Raw genomic sequence first — 16,931 nt, forward strand, 5'->3', positions numbered from 1 at the left:
TTCTCTAAAGATGTTGACCTTACAGTAATCTATAAATACTGGCTTGTAGTTTGTATTTATTTATTTATTTATTTACAAAATGCATTTATTTATTGGGCCTTGTCTTAAAACATCTTAAACTTACTGTCATCCAACATTAAAAAAATCAACTACAAAATGCTTACAACATAAATCACAGATGGCTACAATTTGAAATGTGACCTGATCTTTAGGAAAAAGTGTAAAATGCTTTGCTCCTCCTATACCTAAACTGTTCATGGGTTTCACATAGTTCAGTGGTAGTAATCACCCTGGGAATCTGTGTTTTCAGGATGTCCACAGTCTTTTTTCTCATTTTCACCTTATTCATCGTTTTCAGGAGGTGATGCGCTGTCCTTCTCTCTGTGGGATTATTCATTGTTGCTTTTCTGGTGAGAATTGGAATTTTCAGCATTACTGTCTTCTTTGGTTCCAGGCCTGACAGCTTCACTGCTGCGCTCTTTGCTGGGGCTGTCTGTCTCCTCTCCAGTAGTTTGGCTATTTACAGGAGCAGCTGAGGAAGAATGTTTGCAGTCCTTAGATATTTTTTTTTTTTGTGCATAGAACTTTGAGTGTTATGAGTGCAGGCGGCAGGGCAGGCATTTGCTTTCCCTCTGACTACTTTCTAGGCATCCTGAGCAAATACTTTGAGGGCATATAATGTTCCTGGATGAACCTTAAGAGTTTTCTTCTTTCTTTTCTGTCTCAAATTGTTCAAACAAAATACTTCAGAGCTCTCTGTTTAATATCAGAAATAGTATTTTCTACAAGAGTTTCATAAGGAATAAATTTTATAACAGGAGATTTAAAACTTTCACTTCCAAGATAACCAAGGCTCTTAAGAATCTGGGTGCTTTTAAAATAGTTATGCTGGGCCTGTCTAGACAGTGGCACAGTGGATAGAGTGTCGGACTGAGATGTAGAGGACCTACGTTCAAAACCCAGAGGTCACCGGCTAAAGCACAGGCTCATCTGGTTTCAGCAAGGTTCACCTGCTTGAGCCCAAAGTCACTGACTTGAGCAAGGGGTCACCTAGCCTGCTGAAGGCCCACGGTCAAGGTGCATATGAGAAAGCAATCAATGAACAACTGAGATGCTGCAACGAAGAATTGATGCTTCTCATCTGTCTCCCTTCCTGTCTGTCCATCCCTATCTGTCCCTCTCTCTGTCTCTGTCACAAAATAACTAACTAAATAAAATAAAATAGTTATGGTGGGACTCATTGAGATGCAGAAACCTTTCCTGCCAGTTAACCTACCAAGCCACATTTCCAGTTTTATCAATCAGCTTAATCTAGAAAATTCTAACATTGTTTTGTAAGCCAGGAGAAATCTTCTAATTGTTTCTTTTGTTTTTCTGAATTCCTAAATTTCTTATGTAGTCAGTTCATAGAAGTTCACGCCTTGTTCTTCCATGGGGAAATGCCATTGAATGTAAGTGTGATTGAGCTCCAGCTTTTCATAATCTGCTTTCTACTTATTTAGAACTTTTTCAATGTAAACACCATCTGGCTGAAATGGAATTTTATTCTTACAAATGCAGAGATTGCTTAAGTCATTTTTATATCAGATGCCTTTGAAATTGGGTCCTGGTCTCTGTATTTGTAGAATTCACACGCAGAATAAAAACTTCTCTTTTGATTGATAGTTGCTACAGCGGAATAGGCACTGGGCTCTGTGCCTATGCCTCCTGTCCTTCTCAGGGTAGGTGCTGGGCCAGCTGCTAGGGCTCCTGCCCTGGCTCCTTTGGCTTGGGCTCTCAGTCTTCTAGGTAGAGTCGCTATCTTATAAGGTGGTAGGCTCACAGAAACTGACCCTGTGGAGCAACAGGCCAATTGACAAGGCAGCGTGCCAAGGGGTCTAGCTTGGACTTGGGAATCAGGGCCTTGGATCGGGCTGGGGGTAGCCATAGGGAAATGCTAAACAGCAGACACAGTACTATTTTTTCGGATTAAACCTCTGTTAGGGTTTTAATGGATCAGTTTGAAGGCCTCTGTGTTCATGTGACACTATTTCTTGAATTAAAACAGTGAATTTTAACACAAAAAGTTTTGGAGACATCCACCATGGCTTTTCCCTTTAAGGGTTATCATCTTATGGTTTTATTTTTTTAGGTATCTTTTTAGCACTTCCATGACAACCCTTCCTCAGAGCAAATCAGGGAGTATCACAGAACAATGGGAGCTGTTAGAAATAGTGTTCTGGAAAATCATTCTGATTTCCCTTAGGGAACCATTTTGACATTTTATCAGACTGTATCTAATAGCCTACAGTGCTTTTATTTATATGTAATACTTAAAATCCATAAAAATCAATTGCATTTTTTGTTTTATTTGCATTTATAGAGATCTTTTAATATATTTTATATTATAATTTTTTTACAAACCAATGAATGATTAGTTTTATGGCAAGGACTATTGCTGGCAAAATTGACAGATATTGTTTCCAAAAGTCCCCCTTTTACACATCTCTGCATGTGAGAAGGAAGGTTGCAGATTATGGAAAAGTGTAAATAGAGGGGAATTCATTAACACCTATCAGTTGTTGCCTTTCGATGTCAACAATGAGATCAGTAAAACATACTAAGTAACTGGATATTAAGGATTTTTATCAGCTCAGGTAACCAACTTCATCAGCTGAAGTGTTGTCAAATCTGCGCTTGTATCCATAGTATGAGGATGAGCTTTTGGCTAGGATATATTTCTAGAGGTGACAAACATTATTCACAACCTGCACGTGGACTCTTGGCTATAACAGGGTTGCTTAAATGTTGTGTATCACTAAAAAGGATCATAGCAATCATTAACATAAATTTTGGAATTCTATCTACACTTCAGGGTAATTTTCACAGCAGACAATTGGGAAGATTTACCAAGTATTTGTAAGAATGCATAGATTGTGCAATTAGCAAGTCAGAAATCTAATGGATAGAAGGGAAAGAAAAATATGACAATTCATAGAAAATGTAATTTATTGCATAAATTAGCAGTTTTACCATTTACTAAACTCGGTGCCATCTCGCTTGACCAGTGATGATGCCGTGAATAGAGCATCAACTCAAAATGTGTAGGGTACATGATTGAAACTCCAAGGTTGATGGCTAGAGCTCAGACTCTGAGGTTTGAACACAGGATCACTGATTTGATCTCAAGGTTCTTGGTGTTAAGCCCAAAGTCGCAGGGGTCACAGGCACAGCTAGAGCACCCCCAGTCAAGGCACCTGTGAGAACTGATCAATAAACAACTAAAGTGGGCAGGTATTGTTGATGCTCCCTCCCCAATCAGTAAATAAAAAATAATTCCATCTCAATGTTTATCTTTTAAAAAAATATTACATGCCTTTCTAAAATACTAATGTATCAGTGTATTAACTAAATGGAACCTTTCTGGTCTACACAGTGGGAGTTATCCTCTGCTTTGAAAAAAGGTGTTTGATCTTTAATTCAGTAAAAATATGCTTCAAGGACTAGTATAAAAGTTTTTAACTGTTAAGGATCTTTGGGGTGTATAGAAGTAAAATTTTACTGATTCATGTGTGCATATTAACTCTTTAAAAATCATTTAAAAACTTTTGAGTTGAATGAGCTCTTGAAATAACACTTAAGAAATAAAGTATCTGAAAGTTAAAAAGTTCTTGCTATAGAATGATTTTGCCCCTACTAGTTTTCATTTGTGGAAACTTAATTACCAGTGTTATTCAATTTAGACTTGAGGGCCTTTGGGAGGTGATCTGACCTTTGGGAGTTGATCTATTCATGAGACAAAGCCTTTAGGAGTTGGATTAGTGACCTTACAAAAGAGACCTCAGAGACATCCATTCTCCCTTCTGCCGTGTGAAGACATGGAAGAGACAATCAGCTATAAACCAAGAAGCTGGTGCCAGACCATAAATATCCCTTCTCCTTGATCTTGATTTCCCTTTACTTATCTCCATGGTTTTCATATCTGGATCCTCAGTAGAATACTAGTGCAGAGCTTTATGAATAGATTCTGGGTCCCAAACCATAACTATTCAATCACTTTTTCTGGGAGTGGTGGATCACAGGAAAGTTTTTTCCAATGCTTCTATAGTGTTCTTATGAGAATCATGGATTAGGACCAAAACCAACCAAATTTGTTGGAGTTTTAGCTCATAGTATGTTCAGAAATGGGGATTCCCTTAGGTCCATAAGTAATGTGTATTTTGAATTAATTACACTGTCATGACATAATTTGCAAGTCTATTTCTTGCAAAAGAAATATATAGGCCCCGGCTGGTGGCTCATTGGTAAAGTGTCAACCCAGTGTGTAGAAATCCCAGGTTCAATTTCAGGTCAGTGCACACAGGAGAAGCAACCATCTGCTTCTCCCTCCCCCCCCCCCTTTCTCTCTCTCTCTACTCCCACAGCGATAGCTTCATTGATTGACCACATTGGACCCAGCCATTGAAGAATGCTCCATGGAACATCCGCCTCAGGTAGTAAAAATACCTCAGTTGTGATCATGGCCCCAGATGGGCTTCAGACCCAGACAGGGTTGCTGGGTGGATCCCTGTCGGAATGCATGCAGGAGACTGTCTTTCTATCTCCCCTTCTATTACTTAAAAAAAAAAGAAAAAAATATATAAACTTGAGCTTGATTCACCTAAGAAACTCTCATCAAACTTTGTTCTCCTTTTTTGAAATCAGCTATTCAATATGTTAAAGCATTATATTAAATTATCCCATAGGTACTTTTGTATATAATACCCAGCCACATTAAATCTCTTCTTAGCAGTCCTGTTTCATAAGTCTTTTAGGCATTTGTTCTTTTCAGGAATCTAGTTTCTCAAAATACAGAGATATAGATACCCATAGCATGAACTAGTCTCACTAGAATATCCATCTCTAGTGTCAGGATATAACTTGGTTGTTTTAATTTTGGTTAACCATTAGGGCAGATAATTATCACTACACAAGCATTTCTTCAGTCAATACAGACTTTATGAAATATATGACTTAGCCTGACCAGGAGGTGGCACAGTGGATAGAGCGTTGGACTGGGACGCAGAGGACCCAGGTTTAAAACCCGAAGGTCGCCAGCTTGAATACGGGCTCATCTGGTTTGAACACAGCTCACCAGCTTGAGCCCAAGGTCACTGGCTTGAGCAAAGGGTCATTCACTCTGCTGTAGCCTCCCAGTCAAGGCACATAGGAGAAAACAATCAATGAACAACTGAGGTGCCACAAGGAAGAATTAATGCTTCTCATCTCTCTTCCTTCCTATCTGTCTATCCCTATCTGTCCCTTTCTCTATCTCTCTGTCACAAAATAAAAATAAAAAAGAAAATATGACTTAGCCATCCTCTTTGAATTTGTACTCACATCTTTTTTGTTTTTAAGATAGTGTCTAAGCACAAACATATGTAAACATATGCATAGTTGTCTGAGTGTTAATTGGACCACCATGATTAGAAAGAGTTCATTCAACATAACAGTGAAAGTATTGTATAACCTAATTTCGAACAACTAAAACGATCAAAATAAGGCCCTTGAACTAGTCATGAAGAAACATAATGAATTTAAGCTAATTGCTGAACTAATCTTATATGCAGAAATCTGAATAAATCAAGCCCTCTTTTTTTGCTACTAATTTTTTTAACCTAAACAAATGAACCAGCTGTGACTAGAAAAAAAATTCAACTTACATAGTTTCTAAAACTGAAATATCAATACAGAGCAAAACTGAAATATCAAAACATCTGCTGCACTGATTCTGAATTGACTGAAACTTTAGTTTAATCCCTTAGTTCAAACAACCAAATGTGGCTATAGCTATATTTTCCTGTTTCGGTAGACAAGTTTATTCTCAGTGGAGCAGGATAGAAATTCTTTATCAAATATCACCTAAGTTCATCTGGTTAACTGGTAGATTATACCTGATTCCTTCTAAATAGTTTCTGTTGGAGTAATCTGTGTATTTGTCATTTGTTCTGAAAACACACAGACAGACATATACATGATGTCTTTTTTACTTCATGGGAACAATGCAAATCTGTTTCATAAGAGTTTTCTTATAAGAAAATGTTATGTGTGACAGTATTTAAATTAACTCAATTGATTGGTCCCTTGATATTTGCAAAATGAGGTTCAACATAATATATTTTCAATCTCAAAAGGGGAGTAAGCAGCAAAATCTCCATTGTAAGACTTTCTGGGGTGTGTGTGTGTGTGTGTGTGTGTGTGTGTGTGTGTGTGTGTGTAATACCTGATTTCTCTGCAGTCACTTTAACTTTCCATTGCTGTTCCACAGCTATTATTCTATTTCATCTCCATATTTTTAATAAAGTATATTCACATATATTTAAAATCCCCCACCAGGACAATATACCTTATTCAGATATTTACTTACTTACTTACTTATTTATATTTATTTAAGAAAGAGGAAAGGAGATAAGAGAGAAAGGGGAGGGGGTTGAAGCAGCTGGTCGCCTATCCTGTGTGCTCTGACTAGGAATGAAACCCTGGACTCAACATCCCTGGTTGATGCTGTACCAATGAGCCAACTGGCCAGCTCCCAGATAATTAAATAACAAGTGTTTGCTATTAAAACAGGCAAGAATCACCTCATATTTTCTTTGTTGTCTTCTTCTGTTGCTCTTATTCTTGATGGTACATATGCTATTTGTTTTTAAGTTTGTACTCTGTGCTAGGGCCCTTGCTAGATACTAAGGTGAATACAAAAATGAGTGAAATGTTTTTAGGCCTCAATGTATTTGCATTCTAGCAAGGAAAGTAAATGCATACTATTCTAAGTAAAATGGACTTTCTTCACATTTTAAATTTAGTCCCAGCAGAATCATGGTTTCATATATGCCTTTCTTGCTTGCCAGTATATCACCTAAAGGCAGAGATGGAGTTTCATTGATTTTCTAAGCCTAGCATGGAGTTCAGTGTTGGCGTATACTACATGTTTGCTCTTTCAGGTCACTCTGTTTTAAATCCTTTAATTTCTCCTTATTGCTTCTAAGATAGAATTCAACTCCTCAGCATGTTAGGTAGACATTTTTGGATTTAGGTCTGCAGTGTACTATATGATAGCCAGTGCCACATATTTTCAGCAGTTGAAATGTCACTAGTGGTGGGATTCAAATAATTTAACAACCAGTACTCTGAACAAAAAATTAAGTATTGGTTCTATCAAACCAGTGTAAACCAGCTGAATGCCACCACTGAATGTCACTAGTCTGAACTGAGATGTGTTGGAAGTAAAATATGCATGAGATTTCAATGACTTCATGTGGAGGCAATGATGTCAAAGCTATCATTAATTATCTAAATTCCATGTTGAAATGACATTTCAATTATATTAAATAGTTTATTCAATGATTTTCATCTCTTTTTGTGACAGAGACAGAGAGAGGGACAGAAAGGAAGAGAGACAGATGAGAAGCATCAATTCTTTGTTGCAGCACCTTAGTTGTTCATTGATTTTGATTGCTTTCTCATATGTGCCTTGATGGGGCGGGGTGGGCTACAGCAGTCCGAGTGACCCCTTGCTCAAGCCAGTGACCTTGGGCTCAAGCAGGTGAGCCTTGATCAAACCAGATGAGCCTGTGTTCAAGCTGGAAATCTCAGGGTTTTGAAACTGGGTCCTCTGCATCCCAGTCAGACGCATTGTCCACTGCGCTACTGTCCAGTCAGGCTTATTTTTGCTTTTTTAAAAATACGGTTACTAAAAAATGTTAAACTAAATATATGGTTTATATTTATGGCTCACATTTTCATTTACAAAGAAGCTCAAGGCACTACCTTCCTCCTTTCCCTTATTTTCCACATGCACTTGATTTCCATCCTTAAACAGTTTTATTGTCTTCCAAAAGCACATGTTAAATTCCTGCTTCATTACCGTTGCAGCTATGACATACTTACTCTATATTAGAACAGTCCATTGGCAGAGGCTAACCCACTGCACTCCACCTCATACCACTGTTTTAGATGCCCTGTCTCTAAAACCACATCATCCTTCACAAACCTTAAAAAGGCCCAGCCTGAGGTGGTGCAACAAATAGAGTATCAACCTGGGACACTTGAGGGCCGTGGTTTAAAATCTTGAGGTCTCTGGGTAGAGGGCAGGCTCCTAGACTTGAGTGGGGCCATGCCAACTTGAGAGGGGGGATCATGAACATAAATCCAAGGCTGTTGGCTTAAAGCCCATGTTTTCTGGCTGAGCTTGAGCCCTCCGCATCACACCATGTATGAGGAGCAATCAATGAATAACTAAAGTGAGGCAACTACGAGTTGATGTTTCTCATTTCTCATATTTCTGTCTCTCTAAAAAAAGAAAAGACTGTCTTTTGAGGTTCATTCAGTGGATAGAGCATCTGCCCTGTGTGTAGACTTTGCGTAGGTTTGGTTCCTAGTCAGGGCACCACGAGTAGCTACCACCTGCTTCTCTTCCCCTCTCTCTCACCCTTCTCTCCTTGTAGCCAGGAGTTTGGTTGGTCTGTCCATTGGTCCTGGGCACTGAAGATTGCTCCATTGATTCATACTTCATCCCCAGATAGGTGTTGCTGGGTGGATCCCAGTATAGACGCATGCTGGCGTCTATCTCCCCTCCTCTAATTAAAAAAAAAAAAAAAAAGCTTTGTAGAAGTTACCAAACTGTATTTTATTTCTTGAGTTAGTTCTGCCTCTGTTAAGATGGGAATTGATTTTTTTTTTCAATTAAGCGAGAGGAGGGGAGGCAGAAGCAGACTCCTGCTAGGCCCCAACTGGGACCCACTTGGCAAACCCCCTACCAGGCAACACTCTGCCCATCTGGGGCACTGTTCCCTTGCTCTGCAATTGAGTTATTTTTTTTTCAACTGAGCTATTCATAAGAACTGAGGCAAAGGCCACAGAGTCATCCTCAGTGCTGGCAGCCAATTCGCTCCAATCCAGCCATGGCTGCAAGAAGGGGAGAGAGAGAGAGTGAGAAAGGGAAAGAGAGAGAAATGACAGGAAGGGGGTGGACAGAAGCAGATGGTCACTTCTCCTGTGTGCCCTGACAGGAATGGAAGCCAGGAGATCCATCGGCTAGCCACACTCTCACGCTCAGCCAACCTGCCAGGGCTGAAATTTACTATTTCTGAGTCACTGCATTGAACACAGTTTCTGGTTTAAAATAACTTAATTTGTGTTGAATGAGCATAAGAAGGATCTGGTTGTTTAGCAAATGTAAAGGGAAACTTTAAGATATTTTTTTTCTCTGAATGTGAATGACAGCTTTAACTCAAACAAACCACCCAATCCACCCCCTTCCCTTGTTCAAAAAAGAAAGGTCCATAATGGATCAGAAATCTTCCCACTCACCTCACAAGAAAGAAACAAACAAAAAAATAAGCAAACAAATAAATCACCTATCACAAATAAAAGACACTAGTTGCATGTAAAACTAAACTTTACTAAAACAAAAGCCTGAACTCCTCGTGTTATCTAGTCATCACTCCAGTGCCAAATGGTTATCAGAAAATAATTGCCACTTGTACAAACAACTGAGAAAAACTTTGGAAGTAACAGTGAGTGTGTTTTCAAAACACTCAATTTATTTTTTATACAAAAGTTTTACATAACTTTTCACTTGAACATGGAGTGGTTCTGCAATGGTGACTTCATTCTCCAAAAAGCTGGTAATGTCCCTGATAATCACTACCGAAAGTAGCCATCTGGTAATTAGCAGAACGGGTTCCAGCGGATGGAGTCCCATAGCTATATCCAGTGAAATACTCTCCACCACCGTAGATATTAAAACTTTGCTGATTATCATCGGCATTGCAGAATTGACCATTCGTTGGAATAGAAAAATGAATGTTTTGATTGTAGGATGAGACGGGAACAGGAGTAAGCACCGTTGAAGAGCTCCCGACATCTCTGATTGCCCCACGAACATCTGAGTATACTCCACCAGCCCCAGGAACGTTTGGGTACACTTCGCCATCCCCAGGGACGTTTGGATACATGCCGCCACCTCCAATAACATTTGGATAGACTCCGTAGGTCTCAAGATCATTTGAGTACACTCCGTAGGCCCCAAGGATATTTGGGTTCATGCTGCCAGCCATTGGAACATTTGCATATATTACGCCGGCCCCAGGAATATTCTGATAGCCTCCGTTGGCCTCAAGATCATTTGTGTACATGCAGCTGGCCTCAGGATCGTTTGAGTATATGCTGCTGGCCCCTGGAACATTTGCGTATATGCTGCTAGTCCCAGGAACATTTGGGTAAATGCTGCTGGCCCCTGGAACATTTAGATAGACTCTGCTCATCTCAGGATCATTTGAGTACACTCCATCGGCCCCTGGAGTGTTTGGGTACACGCAGACGGCCCCTGAAACATTTGCGTATATTCCGTCGGCCCCAGATATATTCAGATAGCCTGCCCTGGGCCCGGGAACATTTGCGTGCATGCCACTGGCACCAGGATCGCTTGCATACATGCTGCTGGCCCCTGGAATATTTGCATATATGCTGCAGGCTCCAGAAATATTTGGGTACACATCACTGGCCCCAGGATCATTTGCATACATGCCGCAGGCCCCTGGAACATTTGCATATAGGCTGTCGTCCCCAGGGACATTTGAGTACATGCCACTGGCCCCAGGATCGTTTGTGTTCATGCAGCTGGCCCCAGGATCATTTTCATACATGCTGCAGGCCCCTGGAATAATTGTATATAGGCTGTCGTCCCCAGGAACATTTGAGTACATGCCACTGGCCCCAGGATCATTTGCATACATGCTGCAGGCCCCTGGAATATTTGCATATAGGCTGTCGTCCCCAGGAACATTTGAGTACATGCCACTGGCCCCAGGATCGTTTGTGTTCATGCAGCTGGCCCCAGGATCATTTGCATACATGCTGCAGGCCCCTGGAATATTTGCATATAGGCTGTCATCCCCAGGAACATTTGAGTACATGCCACTGGCCCCAGGGTCGTTTGTGTTCATGCAGCTGGCCCCTGGAACGTTTACATATACGCCGCCAGCCCCAGGAACATTTTGATAGATACTGTTGTCCTCAGGAACATTTGGGTACATGTCGGCCCCAAGAATATTTGAATAGCCTCCACAGGCCCCAGGAACATTTAGATAGACAGTGTTGGCCCCAGGAAGATTTGGGTACACGCTGCCAGTTCCAGGAAGATTTGGGAACACTCCACCAGTTCCAGTAACGTTTGGGTACAGGTCACTGGCCCCAGGATCATTTGCATACATGCTGCGGGCCCCTGGAATATTTGCATATACGCTGTAGTCTACAGGAACATTTGGGTACATGCCACTGGCCCCAGGATCGTTTGTGTTCATGCAGCTGGCCCCAGGATCATTTGCATACATGCTGCAGGCCCCTGGAATATTTGCATATAGGCTGTCGTCCCCAGGAACATTTGAGTACATGCCACTGGCCCCAGGATCGTTTATGTTCATGCAGCTGGCCCCAGGATCATTTGCATACATGCTGCAGGCCCCTGGAATATTTGCATATAGGCTGTCGTCCCCAGGAACATTTGAGTACATGCCACTGGCCCCAGGATCGTTTATGTTCATGCAGCTGGCCCCAGGATCATTTGCATACATGCTGCAGGCCCCTGGAATATTTGCATATAGGCTGTCGTCCCCAGGAACATTTGAGTACATGCCACTGGCCCCAGGATCGTTTGTGTTCATGTCACCGGCCCCTGGAACATTTACATATATGCCGTTGGCCCAAGGAATATTTGGATAGCCTCCGCCAGCTCCAGGAACATTTTGATAGATACTGTTTTCCTCAGTAACATTTGGGTACATGCCGGCCACAGGAATATTCGGATAGCCTCCGCAGGCCCCAGGAACATTTGGGTAGACACTGTTGGCCCCAGGAAGATTTGGGTACATGCTGCCAGTTCCAGGAAGATTTGGGGACACTCCACCAGCTCCAGTAACGTTTGAGTACACTCCGTTGGCCCCAGGGACATTTTGGTAGATTCCCATGGCCCCGCTATCATTTCTGTTATATCCTGCGACCCCATAAACATGTGGGTCGACTCCAGAAGCATTTGGGTTTGTGGGTAAGTATCCTCCACAATAGCGGTTGGCCAGGCTGGACATTGGGCCATCTCTTTCTCCCTGCATTGAGTGCTTTGGATTAGCGAGCTCAACGGCAATTTTAACCTCACAGCGTCTGAAGCCGAGGAAGTGAAACCTGTTTTTTAACACCTTCTTCACTGCGCCTTCCTCAGTATAGGTGATAAAACAGAAAGCCCGTCTTGCCTTTGTTTTCAGATCAACTGGCAAGTCCACCTTCTCAATCTGTCCAAATGTCCCAAAGTACTCTCTGATCTTCTCCTCAGATATCTCAGGGTTCATCCCGCCCACAAAAACCTTTTTTGTGGAACATTTCAACTGCGCGGGTAGTGCTCTTTTTACCTCAAATTTATTCCCTTCCACTTTGTGCTCTTTGACTTGGAGCACCTTGTCCACCGAGGCACTGTCTTTGAAAAGCACAAACCCAAACCCTCGGGATTCTCCGGTCTCTGTGTAGGTTTTAATAGTGAAATCGGCAATCTCGCCATATTGTGATAAATATTCATAAACAGCTTTCTTACTTGTATTGTGGGTGAGTCCCGAGATGAACATCTTATTGATGATCCACTCAGTCTTGCGGAGGTCCATTCTGAAGCCCTTGGAGCATTTAATGTCCAAAGTGCTCATGGCATACGTACAAGCGTCCATCTTGCCGAGCCTGATGGCGGACGGCTCTGCAGTGGCGCGCGCGCGCTCAAACTGAACTGATACAAAAGGGCGGCACAGGAATTGGCGCTGACTGTGACGACACAATGACGTGATGACGTGGGACCATGCCCGCGAGTGATATGAACTTTTAATAATGAGTGGTCTCGGGAGATCCTGCTCTTAACAAAGCCGTGATCTGTACAAAGAGGTGGGACTGCCGCCAGGCTTTCTTATCTTTCGGTCCCTTAAGGCACTAGTCTCCCCGCCCCCCACAAAAGAACTCTTTCGTTCGTTAAGATGGACCTTGCGAATTTAGAGGACCCTTGGCTTATGTGGGTGCAGAGATAGGAAAAGAGTTGGTGTTGGGGGGTGGAGGGCGGGGTTAGAACAGGAAGTAAATTAAAGCTAAAACACCTTCCCTCCCGAAGGGGTCGAAATCAACAGTTTAAATAACCACCATTTTGAAATATTATTTACATACTATTCGGTTCACTCTGCTGAAATGTTTCATTTATTTGGAGAGTTGTATCATTGCCACAATCTAATTACCGCCATTTAATTTTAGAATCCATTTTTCCCCTCAAAATACTTTTTTACCTCATTAATCATTAATAAGTCATTTCTCATTTTCCCTTCAATGCCCCAAACCATACAATCAGTGGCCTTTGTGTGTGTATTTTTGAAGTGAGAAGCAGCGAGGAGGAGAGACAGACTTCCGCATATGCCCACTACAAAGCGATGCTCCACCCATCTGGGGTGTTGTTCCGTTGCAGCTGGAGCCATTCTAGTGCCTGAGGCGGATACCATGGAGTCATCCTCAGTGTCTGGGCCAGCTTTGCTGCAATGGAGCCTTGACTACAGGAGAGGAAGGAGAGGGGAAAGGGTGGAGAAGCAGATGGGTGCTTCTCTGTGTGCCCTGGCAGAGAATAGAACCCAGGACTTTCCACATGCCTGGCCGCCGCTCTACCACTGAGCCCACCAGACAGGGCCTTCTTAGTCTTTGTAAATGTTCACCTGGCCCTGGCCGGTGGGCTCAGTGGTAGAGCTTCGGCCTGGTGTGCAGGAGTCCCGGGTTAGATTCCCGGCCAAGGCACACAGGAGAAGCGCCCATCTGATTCTCCACCCCTCTCCCTCTCCTTCCTCTCTGTCTCTCTCTTCCCCTCCCACAGCCAAGGCTCCATTGGAGCAAAGATGGCCCAGGCGCTGAGGGTGGCTCTGTGGCCTCTGCCTCAGGGGCTAGGATGGCTCTGGATGCAACAGAGCAACGCCCTAGAGGGGCAGAGCATCGCCCCCTGGTGGGCATGCCGGGTGGATCCTGGTTGGGTGCATGCGGGAGTCTGTCTGGCTGCCTCCCCGTTTCCAGCTTCGGAAAAATGCAAAAAAAAAACCCCAACCCCCCCCAAAACAAAAAAAACAACGTTCACCTGAGCAACAGCATATTCTAAGCACCCACAGTAATGTTTTATTGCATCTGTAGGTGGAAAACATTGCAAGTGAGGACTCCAAACAAGAAGTAATATGGAAATATCTTAAATAACAGTTTTATTGATTTTTTTGTTCATTATTATTTACAATTTTTTTTTTTTGTATTTTTTCTGAAGCTAGAAACGGGGAGAGACAGTCAGACAGACTCTTGCATGCGCCCGACCGAGATCCACCCGGCACGCCCACCAGGGGGCAACGCTCTGCCCACCAGGGGGCGATGCTCTGCCCCTCCAGGGCATTGCTCTGCCGCGACCAGAGCCACTTTAGCACCTGGGGCAGAGGCCAAGGAGCCATCCCCAGTGCCCGGGCCATCTTTGCTCCAATGGAGCCTTGGCTGCGGGAGGGGAAGAGAGAGACAGAGAGGAAGGAGAGGGGGAGGGGTGGAGAAGCAGATGGGCGCTTCTCCTGTGTGCCCTGGCCGGGAATCGAACCCGGGACTTCTGCACGCCAGGCCGATGCTCTACCACTGAGCCAACCGGCTAGGGCTATTTACTATTTTCTCAGTAATATTTTAAACCTCTTATAATCCAATTTTATGTACATCTTATATTCTTCCTATTTAAGTATTAAATGCATGAAATGATAAACTACCTTTTGGTATACCGTTTTGTGTACTTAAAATGGTCATTAAGGCAGAGAACCGATTGTTAAATTATTTAAATCCCACCACTGCATTTGTGTCTCTCTTCTTTCACTTATCCCAGTTTTTGGGTTCTTCCATGTTGTGGTGTGCTTCAGTGTGTCATTCATTTTTTACAGATGAATAGATAGTTTCCACTGCATCGATTTAGCATATTTTGCATATCCATTTGTTTTAAAGAACATTTGAAAACATTGTTTTGTAGTATTCCACATCTGGGTCACATTTAAATAAGTGTAAGGCAGTTATATGCATTTTTGAATTCTGGCTCCTTTAGTCAGTGCAACTGGGATTCATGTCAACTGTCCAGACTATTGGGAAGTTATTTAATATTAGCTTGACTGTTCCTTGCATCTGAGGATGATAAAAAGGTCAGAGTTTCTATATTTGATTTGGCTACTTCAAAAGGAGTACCCCTTATCCCCTGGTTGTTCAAGGGTCAACCGTGTTAGCTTCCGGGGGCAGTGATTTTCTATTCCTCCACTGCAACTCCCCACAGGCTCTGTGTATTTTTGCCACCGAATAGTATATTCCATTGCATGAATTTGTGTAGTTACTAATTTCTTAAAAACAAAAACAGTCCTACTGTCGATAATAATGCCTGCTTATTCTCTCTGCAAGCATATATACACTTCTTCATTTGGAACTACATGACATGAACTGTATTTTAAAAATACCCCCAATGAAATTAAACCTAGGAAAAAAATTATTTCACAACAAAGGTAAATGTAAAAGCTTTAGGGAAAAACCCTGGCTAATTTTTTTTTTTTTTTTTTTACTTTAGTGAGAGAGAAAGAGGGTCGGACATCTGCAGACAGAAAGGAAGAGGAATTAGAAACAGCATCCTGTTGCAGCACCTTAGTTGTTCATTGATTGCTTCTCATATGTGCCTTGACGGGGGAGGGGGGCTGGTGCCCCAACCTAGCCAGTGACCCCTTGTTGAATCCACTGGATCCAGCAACCTTTGGGCTCATTCCAGTGGCCTTGGGGTCATGTCTATGACCTCACACTCAAGCTAGAGGCCCTGTACACAATCTGGTGGGCCTGCGCTCAATCCAGGAACCTCAAATCTAGCAACCTCAGTGTTTCGAACCTGCATCTTAAGCATCTCAGGTTGCTGCGTTACTCACTGTGCCTTGAAGGTGGCTCATGTGTGTGTGTGTGTGAGAGAGAGAGAGACAGAGACAGAGACAGAGAGAGACAGAGAGAGGGACAGATGGGGATAGACACAGAGGAAGGGAGACAGATGAGAAGCATCAATTCTTTGTTTGCGGCACCTTTGTTGTTCATTGATTGGTTTCTCATATGTTCCTTGACTAGGGGAATGCAGCAGAGCAAGTGACCCCTTTCTCAAGTCAGCAACCATGGGGCTATGTCTATGATCCCACACTCAAGCAGGCGACCTTGGGGTTTCAAACCTGGGTCCTCTGCATCCCAGCCCCATGCTTTATCTGCTGCGCTACTGGCACACTGACCACTGCCTGGTTAGCTTATTACTTTATTAATAAGCTATTTAAAGCTTTAGCTGCTCCCATATTTTAGATGCTATTCCACATCTTTGTGTGTTTGTTCATGATGAACATTCTTTCCCAAATGCCTTTGTCTGTTCCCAATCCATCTGCCTAACTCTTCGAGCCTCCCCTGTTGAACCAGGCATGCCCTTTCATACCTCATTATCATGGAGCTTATAACAACATCCTTCAGTGAACTTCTCATGGACAAGTACTGCGCCATACTTAACTTAAAAGTCTTAACACATCGCATAATACATATAATATGTAGCACATTTAAAAATTTTAAAAAGGTACTTGTGAAATACTTGCTGAAATAAACTATGCAGTGAATTTCTGAGGGCCATAATTTAACAATCCTAGGCCTGACAACTCTGGGTTCATCATAAACCAGTTGCAGATGACTTTCTGAGCGCTGATCTGTCATTATTTTGGAGATCTGACAAATTTTCTTTGGAAGAGATTGCAAGTTTGAAATTTTCTTTTTTCCTGCTCATTTGTATATCATTCGAGATAAGCACACTCCAGTCAGCTCCTGCTTTCACTAGAGTGAACATCGAGGGGTAATTA

At 42.4% G+C, this 16,931-nt stretch overlaps 1 pseudogene; it reads right to left on the reverse strand.

Moving 5' to 3' along the window:
• Nucleotides 1–389: 389 nt before the first annotated feature.
• LOC136386402 (opioid growth factor receptor-like protein 1) lies at nucleotides 390–1,927 on the reverse strand (annotated as a pseudogene).
• Nucleotides 1,928–16,931: the final 15,004 nt, after the last annotated feature.

The sequence above is a fragment of the Saccopteryx leptura genome, chromosome X (genome assembly GCF_036850995.1).
Source record: "Saccopteryx leptura isolate mSacLep1 chromosome X, mSacLep1_pri_phased_curated, whole genome shotgun sequence".
NCBI lineage: Eukaryota > Metazoa > Chordata > Mammalia > Chiroptera > Emballonuridae > Saccopteryx > Saccopteryx leptura.